The 20,541-nt window shown below is 37.4% G+C and overlaps 1 protein-coding gene across 2 annotated transcripts in view; it reads left to right on the forward strand.

Moving 5' to 3' along the window:
* Window positions 1–20,541, forward strand: part of LSAMP (limbic system associated membrane protein) — a 640,478-nt gene that overhangs the window by 558,686 nt on the left and 61,251 nt on the right. The window lies entirely within an intron of this gene.

Here is a 20,541-nt window from a genome sequence, read left to right on the forward strand (position 1 = left end):
CATCGTTATTATTATTACAATTCTGTTATAGAATAACTTGTTCTCAAAGTATCAAGTAAATCTTTTATTGGTTAGTGATGAATGAGGAAGATGAATTCTTTGGCCTCTCTCTTGTCACTCTTTATAACCGGAACAAAAATGCTTCCCCATTGTGTTTATGGTTTTTGGTGCAGTTGTATCCCATGACCGATGAAGGTATTAGGCTTCTGCAAAGCGTCCTCCATCGTCTTTTCCTAGCTCCCCGTCCGTCTTAGATTATCTCAAGCTGAAACACACCAGTGTTCTGAAAGGACACTCATGAAGAGCCCCACTTCCCTGTGAGATGCTCTCTTCTAATCATGGTTGTCTCCCCATGACTCTATGGATGTCAAGAATTGTCATTTTAGTACATCAGCCTTGGCAGCCGTGCACCTCATACTTGCTCTGGAAAACGGCGCCTGTGGGTATGGCCCAGCGGGGTGGAGCTCATTGGCCTGATTGCACACATCCTATTCCATTGAGTTGAAAAGCCTGAATTGTAGTAGAAGATCCAAACCCCTCAGTTCCAGCATGAGTACAGCATGTCGTCATCATCCGTTTGCTTAGCTGTCTCTCCAGTAGCCTATGAGCTGCCTAAAGGTGGGAGCACACATTTCATTTATTTTTACAACTCCTCTCCCTCAAATAGTACAGTGCATGGGACACAGTTCCTGATGCTCCAACTGACCAAAGGAATTCCTTGCTGAAGTATACACAGGGCATGACCATAGCATTGGAAGCCTTAGCCACAAAGTGACACACTGGTGGCAGCAGAACAAAAATACGACAAAACTTCAAAATGGGTGGAAGGAGAGAGATGTGTTAAAAATCTAGAGACTTCTCTCTGCTGCCAGTCAGGAAGGGATGCCTTTTATGGAAGAAAATACTATACTCTGGGCTCGTGTTCTTGATGAGATCGGCACATAATACTGATAAGATCTGAGCTACACTGTTGTTCCTTTCTTATTTTTCATACATCACATTCATGTATAAATGTTTGGAAAAGAAAAAAAAAAGCTACTCATTTTGAAATGTTATGTCTGTGAATAAAATATGTACATGTATTCAAGACTCGGTTTGACACTACAACAGTATATTTAAGATAAACTATTTATCTTCCACAAACACATTTCACTGTTTTAACACATCCATTTGTTTCTGGAATGAAGGCAGAGGCAGGAGGGTGGGAGGAAGTGGGGGAAGGAGGGCGGCAGGAAGGAGAGGGAAACAGTAAGGGAGCTTTGTGTTGTGATATTTCAGCTTTCCTCTTGACAGCAAAATCCTAACTGGAATATGGTTTTGTTATCCCCAATGTCAGTTCACAAATCATGAATTAAGCAGCTCAAGCCAAGTGGCACCTAGCAGTAAAACTGGCATTTCTCAAAATATTGGCAGATCGAGCGAGCAACTGTTGATTTTAAATGTTTAATGAGCAATATGTTACTTATTCCGGTAATATTGTTGTGTTTGCCTAACCTTTCTCAGACTGCCTCCTTCTGCTTTATTGCTGGAAAGCTTTCAAAAAGGAAGGGGTGAGTTAGGGAGGGGAGAGAGTGTGGACGGAATGAGGAAGAACTATAAGAAGAAAAAGCTAATTAAAACTGCTCTCCTGTTGATGGGGAATGATCCATGTCTTCTCAGTTCATAACTCAGGGACTTTATGAAATCCCAGCCTGTTGTTCCTCACATGTTTATGATCACAACGGAGTGAAAAAAATAAAGGAAGAGAAAAAGAGAACGGAAGAGGGACAAGTAAAACTGCCGGGGTGGTTGAAATGAGCAGTCCAGGGTAACTGGGAAGTCCTGGGTGAGATCTTGAGAGTGAGATCAGGATGGCAGGAACATGGGTGAAGTCACTACACACGGTTGTGATGCAGGAGTCTTGGTCCAGAGAATGGACCACTGGCAGGATTGCAACAGAAATCAAATCAATGGAGCAAAGGAATAAGAGAAAAATCAATAGTAACTTCATACTATGTGGCAGAAAGCATCTGGCTTCTTGGGCCCCCTTGTAGTTAAACACTGCCAACGCATGCTCATTTCTTAGCAGTACCGATTGGTGAGTCTGAATGCAGAATTGGTCAGTATGTGTAAAATATCTGGTGGAAATTAAACCTTCTTCCAGGTAAGTTTAATGAGCACTATGAAACTCTGCATATCATTTGTTGCTTAAAAAACATTTAGCTTTCTTTATCAGAACCATTTCTTTGAGCAGAAGTGAATGAGGAACTCAAGACATTACTGAATAAGTTTGAAATCCTCTACAGGGCTAAGGCAGATAATCCATGCAAAAGATATGGGTCAGTAAGGGTGTGAAAGTGGAGATAACCATATGACTGATTAGCATAAAAACTTAGCTACAGAGACAAATCTCCCAAACAGAACCCTCATTATAGTTTGGAACAAAAAAGAATTCCTCAGCGCTCTAAGAATTCAAATGAAAGAAAAAAAAAATCAATCACCTGTTTGTGGACTTTAGGGGAGGATTTAACCTTTATACAAATATACCAACAGCCTGTTATCATGCTTCTTACAGCATTAGGAGTATCGTTCCTAAACTTCAGAAGAAAAACACTGTTGTATAAAGCTCATCTGGGGTCACATTTTGTAAAGTTCCTTCAAAAGATGTGCACATTTGCACTCTTCCCTGGTAGTGATCCTGTAGAGAGGAACTGTAATTTTCCTTAATGCAGTCATAAGGCCAATTTTTGGCATTGGATTAAAAAACCCTGGGACTGATGCTAATGAGGTCAGAACAAGGACAGTTTCCATAATCTAGTGAGCTTCGCTTTGTCCTCTGACCACAGTATTTAGCCCTAGCAGTGAACCCTCAAATAAATATTCAGTCACAACAGCAATGGCTTGTCACAGAAAAATCAGAATCATCATTAAGTCATCATTTATTGAGTATCTACTATGTGTCAGGCATAGTACACAGTGATATTTGGGATAATATTAAATTATTCTGGACCCTCTAGTAATAGGTGTCTATTTATAGAGATATGGCTACAACCCATCATATTTGATAGAATGAAATACTGCAACCACTTATAAAAGCCATACTCTAATCTCTCACTCAAATATTTCAGTACAGATTGGTGAGGGTATGAAGAAATCTTATTTGGGAACTGAAGATTAAAAATACAATTGGAACAAATAAATTCAAATGATAGATTAAGATTACTTGGCTGGTTTTCTCTGATAGAAAGGAAAAGGATAAAATCTCTCCTGAGAAAAATATTTGGAGGAGGATCTCCAGAATAATTTATGATTTGGACTGCAAGTAGACAGTTTGTGTTACATTTGACTCACTGTCTAATTTCTAATCTATCCATTTTGAAGTTGTTATAAAGAGAAATAAAAGCAATAATATGCTCTTGTACGGTTGTTATGAGAATTACTTGAAATAATATATGTGTGTATAGAAAGCCTTAAATAAATAAGTTGCTTCTATTAATCTTATCTTTTTCATTTGAGGAGGCCCTTCATTTTTTTTTTTGTTTTTTTTAATTACCTACTATGTTCTGTGAACTCCTTACTTGTTAATAAAACATTTATTCTTGAGATATCAATTTAAGTGTCTTTTTCTTAGGTGATTTTGCCTTCTTAGCACTGAGCAGGGTTGTAACTTAGATTTAATCAAATAATCTCACACACACACACACACACAAACACATTTGAGAAGCAACCTTCATGATCATGAAAATGGGCTGGTTTTATTCACCTCTGTGTCTTTAGCACTTAGCACAGTGTCTAGCATGTGGCAGGTATCCAATCATATATTTAGTTGAAGGTATAAATAAATGTACAAGTCAATGAACAAGTCGGGGTCAGAGATATAAAGATAAATAGGTGTAGAGACCTAACTTTAGGAAATTCATAGTCTGGTGAGGGAGACAGAAATGTATACAAGTGAAGTCAGCACAACCTGATCTAGGCCACCATAATTGCATGAACAAAATTACTGGAGACCAAAAAGAATTTAGGCTGAGAATAGGGGTAGTTTCAAGCAAGGATTAGGAGGAGGAGACGGAAGGGAAGATGCTGAGAAAGACTTCATAAAGGAGCTGTCATGTGGACTGGTTCTTGAAGGCTGATTTAGAAAAAGCCCAGACAGAGAGGAGAGGAATGTCTTTCTGGAGGAAGAGGGACAGCACGTTTTGTTTGCATTAATCTGTACAATGAAAACTAAAAGCTCTGACTCCATATGTCAAACAAAACAAACGGATGTTTTACAGTAGTCAGAGGCAGTATTCAAAGCTTGATTAGATTTAAATATACAATAAAAATTCTGAAAAGTCTCCAAGAGGAAAGAATAAACCTATAAGATGGCAGAAGATCAGAGTGTAAAATATTTCTAAGCACATGCACGCTCTGATAATCTGCAGAGGGGAAAAAGGAGCAAGCTGGAGGCTCTCCAATAGCCTAAGACAAGAATATTATGAAATTTAACTGTGTGCATTTACTTATAGAGATATAGTACTTGGTAATTTGCATATATTACCTTTTTTGAACTTCATGGCCATCTTATAAGGTCATCAAGAAAGGTATTGTAACCTCTATTTTACAGATGAGGAAAGTGAACTTTGGAGACTTTTAATGACTTGCTCAAAGTTAATGGCAAAGCTATAAACTCAGGATCCCTAAATTCAGTTCCAAGATTCTGTCATACTTACTTATTTTGTAAAACAGAATGAAACAAAACCAGTAAAATAAGGTAGAATGACCAGAAAAATCAATGTAAATGTTAAAGTAAATTTTCTGAATCTCTTGCTATATCAAAAAGTTTTAAAATCTAATCTAACTATATTTGATCTACTCACCAAATATCTCATATCTTAGAATACATATCTCTCTTTTTTCTTTATTTTCTGGATTTCTTCTCTCTCAAGCTATAGATCTTCTTTTTTGTCTAGTCTCTTTTCCCTATTTCAGAAATAGAATTGCTGCTCTAGTTTAAAAAGCATGAACTTCAGCGTTAGACAGAGCTGAATTCAAATACTGATTCTGTAACTTATTTTCTTTATAATCTTGAAAAACTAATTCTGGTATCTCTCTGTGCCTTACCATATCTCTAAATATATGTATATGTTATACATTATATATATGTTATATATGATATGTATAGATCATATATCTATATATACTATATATGTTATATATGGATGTTATACTTCCTGAATTAACAAGTTAGTATGTGTGGAATTGCTTAGCACATACCTGGTTCACAGTAAGCTCTCAATAAATATTTGTTTGGTGAACCAATATTAGTTCTCTTCTCCTTCCCCACTATCAGTGTGATCTTAGGCCAGATACTTAGTAACTAACTCTGAGCTTCAGTTTCCTCATCTGTAGAGATAATAGTACTTGTATTACAGAGTTTTCAAGAAGGTTAAATAATATAATTCATGTGAGAGTCCTTAGCACATAGTTTTCACTCAATAAATGCTTGTGATCTTTCCTCTTCCTTTTTTCATTTGCATTTTGCACACCTTTTAAACTCTTCATTTTTCAATCCTCAAGAATCTCAATTCTGTTTACTTTCCCACCTTCTATTGTTGTCCTTCTCCTGGCACTCATACCTCTCCTCTTTTCCAGATTTCTACTTCCTATTTTCTCCCTCACCCTCTTCTGTGGTCCCCCTTCTTAATCCCTGATTCCTTTTCTCTTGCCTTTGCCAACTCTTCAGGAGCTAAAGTAGAGACCAGGTGATGTCTAAAGGTGGCAGATGGAGAAATCCCACCTGCCCAGAGGACTTCTCATGCTGTTCCAAGCACTGAAGAATAAATGATTTAGATGTCTTTGATTTGGGAGAATGGAGAAAACAAAATGTATTGAACAGAAGGGACCCTCTTATTCCTCTACTTCCACATATGCATGTGTGCACACACACACACACGCATGCATGAGCCTACTCAAAAAGTATGCATGTGATCACTTCCTCACTCATTTTTGTGAGTCCTTTTATCTTTGTATTTATATTTAATTTTTCTTCACTTATTTTCAGGACTTCAGAAATAATTGAGTATGTAAATCAATAGAAGTCTAAGAAGAAATAAAAAAGGACATAGAAAGGGAGATGCTGAGATATAAACAACAACTAGACATGAACATTTTAATACTTTTAGAACCAGCATCCTCTTAGCTGTATCAGCCAAACTGCACACTTGTTCTGAGCAGCTTATAACTCTTCTTTCTCCCAAGGCCCTCGGCTACATAGTATAGGGATGTTTCTGAGTCCAGCTGGCGATTGCTTTATGTCCTGAGGCAAAAGGATTGACAATGTACGCCATACTTTTTCTAGCTTGTATAAAGCAAATGCTGTTCCTGCTTTGCTTATTCACATAAATGTTTATTTCTTCCTAGAATCTTGCAAAGCATCAACAGTATCCCAGGAAAGTCAGACAATAGGGCATCTTCAGGTGGGACAGAGAGAGAAAAATGTAAAGGAGTAAGAAGTTGAAGAAACGTTCTCTCTCTCTCTCTCTCTCTCTCTCACACACACACACACACACAGACACACACACACAGACACACACACATTACTTTCATGTTGGTTTTCTTTGGGTAGAGTTGCTCTTTGTACACTGGAATAATTTAAACAGGGGTATCCTGTCTTTATACCTTCTTTATTTCAGCACTGCACTACTAACATTTTTTTTTTCCTGTAAGTCGCTGCCTTTCCTGAGACCTTCTAGGGACTTTGGAATCTTCCATAGTAAGGATGGTTTCCCAGGGCTCCACCTTTCTAAGGTTGATTGTCTTCTGTTTCCCTGTAGCCATTCTTTCTCTGTCCCTGCTGAATAGGCTTAATCTTAGTCTTGAGCCTTGACTCAGGGCAAAGAGGACAATTTAAAAAGGGGGAGGGGATGAATATCTCTATGTTTCAGGGTCTAAACCATTTGGCCATTCCAGGCTGCCGGTCCCTATGAGAATGTCATGCCATTTCTGACATGGTCCATCAATTTTAAGAACTCCCAGGCAGCATAAAATGAGAAAGAGGTTTATTGTGAACTTGGGATAATACTATTCTCAGTGGGGAAAACTTTTCAACTCTTGGAATTATAATTTCTAGTTTCATAATTTGAAAGCTCTGTGACCGATTCTTGACCGTTTCTCTCCCATCTTGCTGTTGGGCGTTTGTGTGTGATTTCATATAATGGCTTTTCTCTGTTGTGAAAACCCAAATTCTGTGTACCTTATGGGCTTGCGATCACTGTCTCTCCAGCAGGCCAAAGAAATGCCTGGGGCCTTTTCAGCTTTTTTGGAAAGAAACAAGTGTAATGCTGTTAGTCTGATTCTAACTTTTACTGCATTTCTCCTGGGAGCAACTCTGTGGCAAGTGCAGAACTCTCTTCCCTAGAAAGTCTCAGGATGCAAGGTAAAATATTTCAGTTCAGACCTGCAGCCAGAGCTTTGAAAGCTTTTTTCACATTGTAGCTGGTTTGCTGAGTCCCGGGCAAAGGAACCTGTGAACCGGGGTGCCTTTGTGAAGCTTTTGCAGTGAGAGTGTACATCTGTATCATCCCCACAGTGTTAAAATGCAGATTCCTGGGGCTCACCGCAGACCTACTGGACTGGAACTTCTGGACTTGAGCCTAATGGTCTTCCTTTTTAAGGCATTCCCCAGATGATTTTTTCTAGTTTGGGAACCTCTGGTTTAGAAGGATATTTAAGATGACCTAAAAAGGAAAGTGTACTCATCAATACTGATACTGCAATGATTTGAAAATAATTGCTTAGCTCCTAGATCATAGGACATTTCTGAAATATAATCTTGCCATCATCTACTACATTCCTCAATTTTTTTTAAATGGGAAACATAACAGCCCAAAGAAAAATACAGTTCTCCAGACTTACATGTTAGAATTTGTTCCTTTATACTAGAGGTTGCCAAATATTTTCCATAAAGGACCAGGTAGTAAATATTTTAAGCTTTGCAGGCCATATGATCTTGTTGCAACTAAACCCTGCTGTTGTGGCTGATAGCAGTCATAGACAGCAAGTAAATACACGGGCATGGCTGAATCCCAATAAAACTATTTATGAACACTAGAATTTGAATTTCATATGATTTTCATGGGCCACAAAATAGTGTTTTTGTTTTAGTTTTTTAAAAATATTTTAAAATGCAAAACCACTCTTAGTTATGGGCTAGACAGAAACAGGCACCAGATCAAATTTGGCCCATGGGCCATAGATTGCTAACCCCCTCTCTGTACCTCTATTGGTTCTAATTTAAGACAAACTTGAAAAAAAATAAACCACAATCTCAGGAAATATGTTTTTCAAAAGCATTTTTGGTTATCAATAAAATAATAGGATATATATAGATATAGATATCTAGATATATGCCATCAATGAAAGAGTTTTGTTTAGGAAAGACATCTGTGTTAAATCTCCATTCTTACATTTTATAAGTGGTTCATCAGATATAAGGCAGGTTATGCAGAGTCTAAGAGGTAAAAACTTTTTTTTTAATTTTAAAATTTTTTAACATCTTTATTGGAGTGTAATTGCTTTACAATGGTGTGTTAGTTTCTGCTTTATAACAAAGTGAATCAGTTATACATATACATATATGTCCCCATATCTCTTCCCTCTTGTGTCTCCCTCCTTCCCACACTCCCTATCCCACCCCTCTAGGTGGTCACAAAGCACTGAGCTGATCTCCCTGTGCTATGTGGCTGCTTCCCACTAGCTATCTATTTTACATTTGGTAGTGTATATATGTCCATGCCACTCTCTCACTTCATCCCAGCTTACCCTTCCCCCTCCCCATATCCTCAAGTCCATTCTCTAGTAGGTCTGTGTCTTTATTCTCGTCTTGCCCCTAGGTTCTTCATGACCATTTTTTTTTTTTCTTTTTAGATTCCATATATATGTGTTAGCCTACGGTATTTGTTTTTCTCTTTCTGACTTACTTCACTCTGTATGACAGACTCTAGGTCCATCCACCTCTCTACAAATAACTCAATTTTGTTTCTTCTTAGGGCTGAGTAGTATTCCATTGTCTACAAGTGCCACATCTTCTTTATCCATTCATCTGTTGATGGACACTTAGGTTGCTTCCATGTCCTGGCTATTGTAAACAGAGCTGCAATGAACATTTTGGTACATGACTCTTTTTGAATTATGGTTTTCTCAGGGTATATGCCCAGCAGTAGGATTGCTGGGTCGTATGGTAGTTCTATTTTTAGTTTTTTAATGAACCTCCATACTGTTCTCCATAGTGGCTGTATTAATTTACATTCCCACCAACAGTGCAAGAGGGTTCCCTTTTCTCCACACTCTCTCCAGCATTTATTGTTTGTAGAGTTTTTGATGATGGCCATTCTGACCGGTGTGAGATGATATCTCATTGTAGTTTTGATTTGCATTTCTCTAATGATTAATGATGTTGAGCATTCTTTCATGTGTTTGTTGGCAATCTGTATATCTTCTTTGGAGAAATGTCTATTTAGGTCTTCTGCCCATTTCTGGATTGGGTTGTTTGTTTTTTTGATATTGAGCTGCATGAGCTGCTTGTAAATTTTGGAGATTAATCCTTTGTCAGTTGCTTCATTTGCAAATGTTTTCTCCCATTCTGAGGGTTGTCTTTTCGTCTTGTTTATGGTTCCCTTCGCTGTGTAAAAGCTTTTAAGTTTCATTAGGTCCCATTTGTTTATTTTTGTTTTTATTTCCATTTCTCTAGGAGGTGGGTCAAAAGGATCTTGCTGTGATTTATGTCATAGAGTGTTCTGCCTATGTTTTCCTCTAAGAGTTTGATAGTGTCTGGCCTTGCATTTAGGTCTTTAATCCATTTTGAGTTTATTTTTGTGTATGGTGTTAGGGAGTGTTCTAACTTCATTCTTTTACATGTAGCTGTCCAGTTTTCCCGGCACCACTTATTGAAGAGGCTGTCTTTTCTCCACTGTATATTCTTGCCTCCTTTATCAAAGATAAGGTGACCATATGTGTGTGGGTTTATCTCTGGGCTTTCTATCCTGTTCCATTGATCTATATTTCTGTTTTTGTGCCAGTACCATGGTGTCTTGGTTACTGTAGCTTTTTAGTATAGTCTGAAGTCAGGGAGCCTGATTCCTCCAGCTCCATTTTTCTTTCTCAAGATTGCTTTGGCTATTCGGGGTCTTTTGTGTTTCCAAACACATTGTGAAATTTTTTGTTCTAGTTCTGTGAAAAATGCCAGTGGTAGTTTGATAGGGATTGCACTGAATCTGTAGATTGCTTTGGGCAGTATAGTCATTTTCACAATGTTGATTCTTCCAATCCAAGAACATGGTATATCTCTCCATCTATTTGTATCATCTTTAATTTCTTTCATCAGTGTCTTATAATTTTCTGCATACAGGTCTTTTGTCACCTTAGGTAGGTTTATTCCTAGATATTTTATTCTTTTTGTTGCAGTGGTAAATGGGAGTGTTTTCTTAATTTCACTTTTAGATTTTTCACCATTAGTGTATAGGAATGCAAGAGATTTCTGTGCATTAATTTTGTATCCTGCTACTTTGCCAGATTCATTGATTAGCTCTAGTAGTTTTCTGGTAGCATCTTTAGGATTCTCTATGTATAGTATCATGTCATCTGCAAACAGTGACAGCTTTACTTCTTCTTTTCCGATTTGGATTCCTTTTTCTTCTCTGATTGCTGTGGCTAAAACTTCCAAAACTATGTTGAATAATAGTGGTGAGAGTGGGCACCCTTGTCTTGTTCCTGATCTTAGTGGACATGGTTTCAGTTTTTCACCATTAAGGACAATGTTTGCTGTGGGTTTGTCATATATGGCCTTTATTATGTTGAGGAAAGTTCCCTCTATGCCTACTTTCTGGAGGGTTTTTATCATAAATGGGTGTTGAATAAGAGGTAAAAACTCTTAAAGATGCTTGTGACAGAAAGAAAAAGAGGCAAAAAAGAAATTAACTTGTAATGAGCATCTACTGTCTCTGGGCACTATTCATCAGATTCAAGAAAAAGGAAACTAGAACATCCCAAAGTAGTGAATATCTACAGTTAAAGCAAATTTGTTATTATTAATTAATTGTTATTAGTATAATGGTTTCCTAAATAGTTACATCCTCTTTACATTTTAGTATTGTCTTCTTATGCTTTGTTGTATTTTGCCAGCACATTGCCATTGGTGTAATAGCTATCAAATTAAATTCTTTACTATACTTTTTATTCTGAGGAGCTGGTACTCACTACAAAGGGGAGGCACCCTTCCTGTATTTGTTGTGTCTCTCTCTCTCTCTGTAGCATGAGATATAGTCCAGCTTTATGAAGAACCTAAGGATGTCAATTGCCTGATTGTATTTGGCTTTTCACTTATGGCTTTTCACTTATTAGTCCTTTGGAAGCTCTTCAATGGTTTTGAAACTATGTGCTAAAGAACACTGACATTCCAGAAACTGAACTTAGTGGTTCTGCTGCTAAAATGGAATATTGGCATTCTTTTACTGATTCGTAGAAGGAAAATATTACTGAATAAAATATAATTTTATTGATTGAAGGTTTCCCATAAAACATTCTCAAATTTTTTGATGTCTACACCATTTTTTTCTGAATTAAGATCTAACAATCCAATGTAGGTATAGGATAAATACAAAATCACATAATCAAATATTTAGCTTCTTATATTTGGATTATATTATTAGAAAAAGAGTACTATGATTATCCAGTGCTCTGCTACCTGAAAACTTTTGAGAACTTATGTCCTGGATTGTAATTTGGAAAAGTTACTTGTGTCTTATCCAGAAAGGAAATTAAATCTATACAATTAAATTTATTGAAATTACTTTTAAACTTTCCTTCAGCTAAACTTCATTTTGAATATGTTTGCCTCAAGTTTTATATTTTCAACTTCTTAATGGAAAATATATTTTTTCCAGGTTAGGGAATAATTCCACGTTCCTGCTAACCCAAATTCTGTCACTTACCTTTCTCCAGTTGTCCCTGAATATATATGTTTTACCCCCCCCCAACACACACACACACACACAGACACTCTTCTTTTCTTCCAAATACCTCTCATTCTTAAGGTGCTTTAAGATATTCCAACTCTGACTCCTTGATGGAAAGAGGGATAGATTGCTCAGTGACCAGTGATTGGATTGTGGAAGGGGGACGTCAGACATCTGACAGTTTTGGAATTGTGTTCTTTTGATTAGCGAGAATCTAACCTTGCCATGCTCTAACCAAGGTATAATTAGCACATGCAGGTCATATGTGGCCAGTACCCCCTTTCCCCATGCCAATGGCTGATAGCTCATCTGTGACAGCATTTAACAGTCCTCTAGGTAGTCATTTCATTAGGTAAGTGTTGAACATAGGGACAAAACGTTTTCATTATCCCTGATGTGCAGAGAGTGATTTGATAACCTGCCCTTAGACCACCTGGAACTATATCAAGACCAGGGATATTGGTTAAAAAAACTAAACTAAAATAAAATAAATGGTTTGAGCCTCCAGTCTTTTAAAGAAGGCTAAAGTTTATTGCTATGTTGTCAGGAATGACCACTCCAAACTTTTGTGACCCTTAATCTTTCCGATACCCAGCCACGTTTGCAGTCATATGCTCATCTATTCACTTACTCTCAGAAGTATAGAAAGATAGGTAACCGCTTCTTAGCATGGTGATTTTATGTCATATCCAAAGGAAGTCTTTTTGTGAATAGGCTTAGGTTCAACCAACCAAAACGAACGTATCTGCCCTGACTGCCAACAGGTTGATTTTTGTAGGTATCTGTGAAAACAAAAGGTACCTTTTGAAAACAAAAGGTATCTACTCTAGGCTGTTGTAATTCTGATATTTTCTTCCTGCTCTTTTTCTTCCACATGGTCTGATTTGATGGATTTCTGCCTATGATCTCCATGTGCCCCACTCTATTGCCTTCTTGTTTGCTACATGACTTCCTCCCCATGCTTTCCTGCCTCACATCTTCCCTGTGGTCTCCTCTGCCCCTGAACACAGCAGGTCGGACAGTGTTGCCTGAGAGCCACTACTAAGTTTGCTTTCAGGTGAAACCATCTGTCCAAAGGCGGTGATTTGAGGTGCTTAACTTCTTTCACCTTGAAATAGCAAGGTCTTCTAGACCAGGAACCTAAAGTTTCATCAGTACATGTTATGTTGAGATATCGATATAATCGGGTTTAGCATTCTGGAAACCAACAGTATTTTAGAAGAGTATGCAAGGAAGGGGAGGCGGAGGAGATGTGAGAGCCTAGTGATTTTTTGAAGACATTCCAAGACCTCCTGCTTAGAATTTACCCAATTATCTTCTGAAAACTTGGACATTATTGCTCTCATCAAGACATGGATCAGCAAGTTTAAAAGACCACCTAACATGACCTCAAATGAACTCAAAGACTGTTAGTGTGTTTTATACCTATTCCAAGATTGACTTATTTATAGATGTCATAAGCCATGACCTATTTATCCCTATCTGCTGCTAATTTCACACCAAGACTTAGATATTGGTGAGAATGATTTTCTGTCTCAGTGTTACCTCCAACATTTAGACACACTAAGCCAGAGCGTATTCAGTGTGGTATTGAACTGTGACTCCTCTTTCCCTAGCAGTGTCCTTTTCTTCCAGTCCAATCCTTCCAGTTCTTCAGAACCTCTTCCCACAACTACCTATCCTGATTGCCTGCAGGCTGACAAGTCCCTTAGGTGTTCATTGAGAATTAAGACATTAGCTGATAAAAGGTATAACCACGTGCATTGATATTTACATTGTAAAAGGAGTCTTAATGGGAAAATAATTAAGCTTTAATGTTTGATATCTTTGAGACAATTTATCCTGCCTGGCAGCCTGTCAAATCTCACCACACAGGCAGCCCCTGCTTTGCATCACCTTATCTGCTTACACCTCACGCTGGCCACATGTAATTTCAATGTAACTCTACAACAAGACTACGTGATTACAGGGTAGGATAGCTCAGAATCCTATGTAACATGATCCAAAGAAATTAAGTCTCTCATCTGTTTACAAATTAATTTACTCTTAGAAGATCTTCTAATCCTTGATAAGATCAGCAGCCATCCATCTGTCATTCTTCAAGTTCATGGATAGCTTATCCACTGATCAAAAGTGCTTTTATAACAAAATTCATGCATAATGGAGGTAGGAAAGGCAGTTTGCATTTTCTTGTCAAACTTTGCATGTAAATGACCTATTCTTTGTGATTTTTACAATATGAAAATCTAGCGATCATGCCAGGCAAAACACAATGAACTGCAGGAGAGAGAGAGGAAAGTAAAGGACAGCAGACAATTGGGAACTGGGACCTAGGCTTTGTTTAGTGTTCCAGGCAGGCCAGCAAGTAGTCAGCATTGGCTTTTATCAGGAACCTAGTATCTAGTACTTGTACGCAAGATGGAAATTAGTCCTAGGAATAGAGCTGAGACTTTTAAAATATGATCTAATGGTTAAAAACACTAGGGTCACACAGACATCTTGGCTCTGCCATTTACTCTCTGTGTGATGTTGGGCAAGTTTCTTAACTTTGCTAAACTTAAGTAGCTTCATTTGTAAATAAAAATTAAAAAATATGTCTACATAGACAGATGAACTAATGTATGTAAGGAGCCCGAGTGTCACAAAGTGTTACTAACAATAAGAGGAATTGTTAGCTCAGTGATGGGACTTGAGTGTCAAGTTCAATGCAAAACATTGATTCTTCTCTTGATAATTCAGCTTTTCCCCTTCGATCTCCCCTGACGTTAAAAACTGGATTGATCCCAAATCCCAGGCGAAGGTTAAACCTGTCAGCTGCAGTTAATTGAAGTCCCTTGAGAGAAGAAAAGGGGTGTGCCTCTGAATGTCAGACTACTAAGATCAGCTGCGTGGGTACCAAATGTAGGTGTGCCCAAGCATCACCTCAGGGGCTTTATAAACACATGGATTCCTGGGCCTCATCCCAAGCGGTTCTGACTCATTAAGTCTGTGTAAGGGCCCAGTGATCTGCCTGTATAATAAACTCCCAGGATGGTTCTTACATAGGTGGTCCATGGATCACACTTTGAGACACACTGGAATAGATGCTGGCAGGAACCTGAGATAAGCTGATCACTACTCCTGGGCACAATATTTGCACAATTTTTCTAAAGTGAAAACAAAAGGGAAAAAACATTGATTCACATAGCTATTTTTTTAATTTCAAAAATAGCAGCAAGAGTTTAAAAATTTGTCGAGCAGACATGATCTTCTGCAAATATCTGATGCATGGAGGCCATTTGTAAAGGGTATTGAGTAATGTATTTGACAGCATATTTGACTGAAGTTTATGAAATACACAGAAAATGTGTTCAAAGGGGTAATTTTTAATAGTCTTTATAGAAAAGTTTATGGTCTCCCTTCAGTGAAGCCATTTCTAGGTAATAATTACGGTCCAAGTCGCCTGCTTTCTAAATATGTGATCCTTGGATAGACTCCAGAGCCTCTTAAATAAATGGATAGTAGCGTACTGAGTAGAGAGGCTATCTCAGTCAGTTCAGGCTGCTATAACAAAGTATCAAAGACTGGGTGGTTTAAACAACAAATATTTATTTCTTATAGTTCTGGCAGCTGAGAAGTCCAAGATCAAGATGCCAGCAGATTCAGTATCTGGTGAGAACCCATTTCTTGGTTCATAGATAGCAGTCTCCTTCCTGTGTCCTCACAGAGTAGAAAGGGCGAGAGAGCTCTCTGGGGTCTCTTTTATAAGGGCACTACTCCCATTCATGAGAACACCACCCTCATGATCTAAGGATCTTCTAAAGGCCCCACATCCTAATACCATCACATTGAGGGTAGGATTTCAACCTATGAATTTTGGGAGGACACATTCAGTTCCTAACAATATGCCTTGCAATTATCAAGTGTCTTCAGCAAGCATTTGACAGTTTCGAGATTGAAATCCATTAGCAACTGAATCTCTGTATATACAGTTATCTTGTGTGGTTGCAGTGAGATCCTTGTAAGGTAAGAATGGGAAGTGAGGGAGGAAAACCTTCTAAGCAGACTGATCAGCTTCCTAGAGTGAGACGAAATGGCTTCAGCACAGGGCTGGGAAGTTGTTTGATATAAACAAATGATTGAGTACATTTATGTCCTTGGTTGAGATACAAAGTTCTGTGCTATATACTGTGGAAAAAATTACTAAGCCTAATATTTTTTATATGACACGTATTAGTACCTGCTCTCTCCATCCATAAAAGGTCTCTATATAGATCCTATAAATTGTATACTTTTAAGGAAGTAATTTTGTGGTTCTTACCTGTTAGGCCCTGGGAGGCCTAAGACAGTAGTGAATTTAGAAGTTCCCAGGGAGAAAAAAAGATAAGCTGAGTTTTGCTTGGGCTAAAGGAATATAAAAGAAGAAACACACCAGAACAAAAGATGGGTTCTTTCTACCTGATACCTGAGACTTCCTCACCTCTTCTGGAAGACTCGTAGTTCATATAATTATGGAAAATCAGGTTGGGATTTTTCTCAGAATATGCAGGTCCGATGGCTATGATGATAGCAAGGCACAGAGATTTCTGGGTAGTGATGCTGCATCAAGGCTAGTAGGTTATTAATCAGTGATAGACAGAGAGGATTTAGAAGCCTCCAGCCTCAGAAGAATGGAGTTATTGACAACTAGATTATGGGTCAAGTTCATAGTCTAGCCCTACTTTAGCCCCATCTGGGAACTGGAGTGCAATCTGAGTGCCAGCAACAAGGACCAAAGAGCAGTCAAGCAAACTGGTACATAGGGTGGAGAACAGGAAAAGAAAAGGTATCTGACTGTGCATACAGGTGGCTTCCACCTTCAGGGTCAGCATGGAAGTCCAGACCCGTCTCAATAGTGGGCAAAGAACTTCTAACAATTGGCCAGGCTCGAGTCTCACTGCTTCGGGGCAGAGTGGGCCTGCAGGTCACAATTCTTTAATAGACACAGTGCAGGAGGTAGAGTGAAACAGACAGTACCCACGTAGATTCATTAAAACTCCTTATTGCCAAGCTAATTAGAGAATTGCTCTGATTTTATATGGTATCAACTTCCTTGCTACCATTCCTCCTGTCATTTGGTATTGGTGTCTTATTTTCCTATTAATTCTTCTTTCATTATACCAGAAATAGAAAAATCTCAGAGATTTTCTTTTTCATTATGAGAAACCTGCCCTGAGGATACAGCCACAAGGGTGGGTATGTCTTTCCCCTGTACTGAAATTATTAAATCCAATTCCATTTTTAAGAAACTTTTAATATAAAAGTAACATACGATCTATGTCAAATATTCAAGCAGTATAGCAGGGCATAAAATGAAGAGAAATTCCCTGACCACACACTTCTGGCTCTCCTAATTCCATAATCCAGAAGTCAGACTGCTACTGATATTGGGTAGACATTGTGTATATGTAAGCAAATGTGTTAAAAATCATATATATGGAGATTAATCCTTTGTCAGTTGCTTCATTTGCAAATATTTTTTTCCCATTCTGAGGGTGGCCTTTTTGTCTCGTTTATGGTTTCCTTTGCTGTGCAAAAGCTTTTAAGTTTAATTAGGTGCCATTTGTTTATTTTTGTTTTTATTCTCATTACTCTAAGAGGTGGGTCAAAAAAGATCTTGCTGTGATTTATGTCAAAGAGTGTTCTGCCTATGTTTTCCTCTAAGAGTTTTATAGTGTCTGGCCTTACATCTAAGTCTTTAATCCATTTTGAGTTTATTTTTGTGTATGGTGTTAGGGAGTGTTCTAATTTCATTCTTTTACATGTAGCTGTCCAGTTTTCCCAGCACCACTTGTTGAAGAAGGTATCTTTGCTCCATTGTACATTCTGGCATCCTTTGTCATAGATTAGGTGACCATAGGTTCATTGGTTTATCTCTGGGCTTTCTATCCTGTTCCATTGATCTGTATGTCTGTTTTTGTGCCAGTACCATACTGTGTTGATTACTGTAGCTTTGTAGTATAGTCTGAAGTCAGGGAGCCTGATTCCTCCAGCTCCATTTTTGTTTCTCAAGATTGCTTTTTCTATTCGAGGTCTTTTGTGTTTCCATACAAATAGTAAAATTTTTTGTTCTAGTTCTGTGAAAAATGCCATTGGTAATTTGATAGAGATTGCACTGAATCTGTAGATTGCTTCGGGTAGTATAGTCATTTTCACAGCATCGATTCTTCTAATCCAAGAACATTGTATATCTCTCCATCTGTGTCATCTTTGATTTCTTTCATCAGTATCCTATAGTTTTTTGCATACAGGTATTTTTGCCTCCTTAGGTAGGTTTATTCCTAGGTATTTTATTCTTTTTGTTGCAATGGTAAAAATTTACAAACAGCTCATGCAGCTCAATATCAAAAAAACAAACAACCCAATCAAAAAATGGGTGGAAGACCTAAATAGACATTTCTCCAAAGAAGACATACAGATGGCCAAGAAACACATGAAAAGATGCTCAACATCACTAATTATTAGAGAAATGCAAATCAGAACTACAATGAGATATCACCTCACACCGGTCAGAATGGCCATCATCAAAAAATTTACAAACAAACAAACAAACAAAAAATTTGCAAACAATAAATGCTGGAGAGGGTGTGGAGAAAAGGGAACCCTCACACATTCTTTGTGGGAATGTAAATTGATACAGCCACTATGGAGGACAGTATGGAGGTTCCTTACAAAACTAAAAATAGAACTACCATATGACCCAGCAATCCCACTGGGCATATACCCAGAGAAAACCATAATTCAAAAAGACACATGCACCTCAATGTTCATGGCAGCACTATTTACAATGGCCAGGACATGGAAGCAACCTCAATGTCCATCAACAGAGGAATGGATAAAGAAGATGTGGTACAGATATACAATGGAATATTACTCAGCCATAAAAAGGAACGAAATTGGCTCATTTGTATAGACATGGATGGACCTAGAGACTGTCATGCAGAGTGAAGTAAGTCAGAAAGAAAAAACAAATATCATATTAACGCTTATATGTGGAATCTGAAAAATTTGGTATAGACAATCTTATTTACAAAGCAGAAATAGAGACACAGACTTAGAGAACAAATGTATGGATACCAAGGGAGAAGGGGGGGTGGGATGAATTGGGAGATTGGGATTGACATACATACAGTATTGATACTATGTATAAAATAGATAACTAATGAGAACCTACTGTATAGCCCAGGGAACTCTACTCAGTGTTCTGTGGTGACCTAAATGAGAAAGAAATCCAAAAAAGAGGGGATATATGTGTACGTATAGCTGATTCACTTTGCTGTACAGTATAAACTAACACAATATTGTAAAGCAACTATACTTCAATAGAAAAAGCATATATATGAATATATGCATTTATGTAAGTATATAACTTAACACAAAGCAGATATACTATACATAGTATTTTATAACAAATATATCTTTCTTATGACTAGATAGCATTATATTATGTGAATGAAATTTTCTTAAGTGAATACGTTTATATGAAAAGCATGACACACAGTAAGCACATAATAAATACTAGATATAATAATGTGAAATATTTTGTGATCATCTTTTCCTTGCTTTGCTTTGTAATTTTACAATTGTACAGCATTCATGGAAAAAAAATAGGTTAGTTTTGCTTGTCTGTGACTTGCATAGGAGAGGATTGTTTTATTTATTTCAGCCATATTACGTTTGGGAGATTGCCCATGTTGCCACGTAGAACTGTCACATTTTCTTTGCTGTCTGGTATTCTGCTATATGAATATGCCACAATCTATTTACCCTCTACACAGTGTGAGTGATTCCAGTGCTGCTATGAACATCTCTGCACATAGTAGTGGAATTGCTGGATCATAGGCACATCCTCAGCTTTAGTAGATATTGTCAAACTGTCTCCCAAAATAGTCAGTTCAGCCTACTGACTTTGAAAATTCAACTTTTTAGGGAGTTTGGCCCTTTTATGTGATATATATTTTAAATACACTTTTCATCTTATTATTTATGTATTAACTTTGTTGATGAAGGTTTTGTACTGTGGACATTTTTTTATAAGTAATCAAACTAATAAATCTTTTTTTCTTCATGGCTTCTGTGTTTTATGACTTGCTTAGAAAGGTGTTCCCTTCTTCAATATTATCAAACTCTAGTCTTTTCTTTTAATACTCTTATAGTTTAACTTTTAATTTTGAATCACTTGACTTATCTGAATTTGTTTTGGTGAATAATATTTTTTTTCAAAATTGGAATAGTCTGTTGTTTCCAACACGATTCTAGCAACAATAAGAGAAAAAGATAATTCAATAGGTAGTTAATTACAGTATTGACATACAGAACTATGTTTCTTCTAAATGTGACTAATACCAGTTAGATAATGACAAAAGAACCCTATTCGCTAGAAAAAAGAAAATATAAAATATATGAGAATAAGCCTAATGCAAAATTCTCAGGACTTAGGAAGAAATTGATGGGTAAAGAAGACTTAAATGTGGTATCTTATTCTTGCATAGAAAGAACCAAGAATGTAAAGATATAGATTTAACCTATAAATCTAATATAAACCCAA

The sequence above is a fragment of the Balaenoptera physalus genome (assembly GCF_965194825.1).
Source record: "Balaenoptera physalus genome assembly, chromosome: 4".
NCBI classification, from domain to species: Eukaryota; Metazoa; Chordata; class Mammalia; order Artiodactyla; family Balaenopteridae; genus Balaenoptera; species Balaenoptera physalus.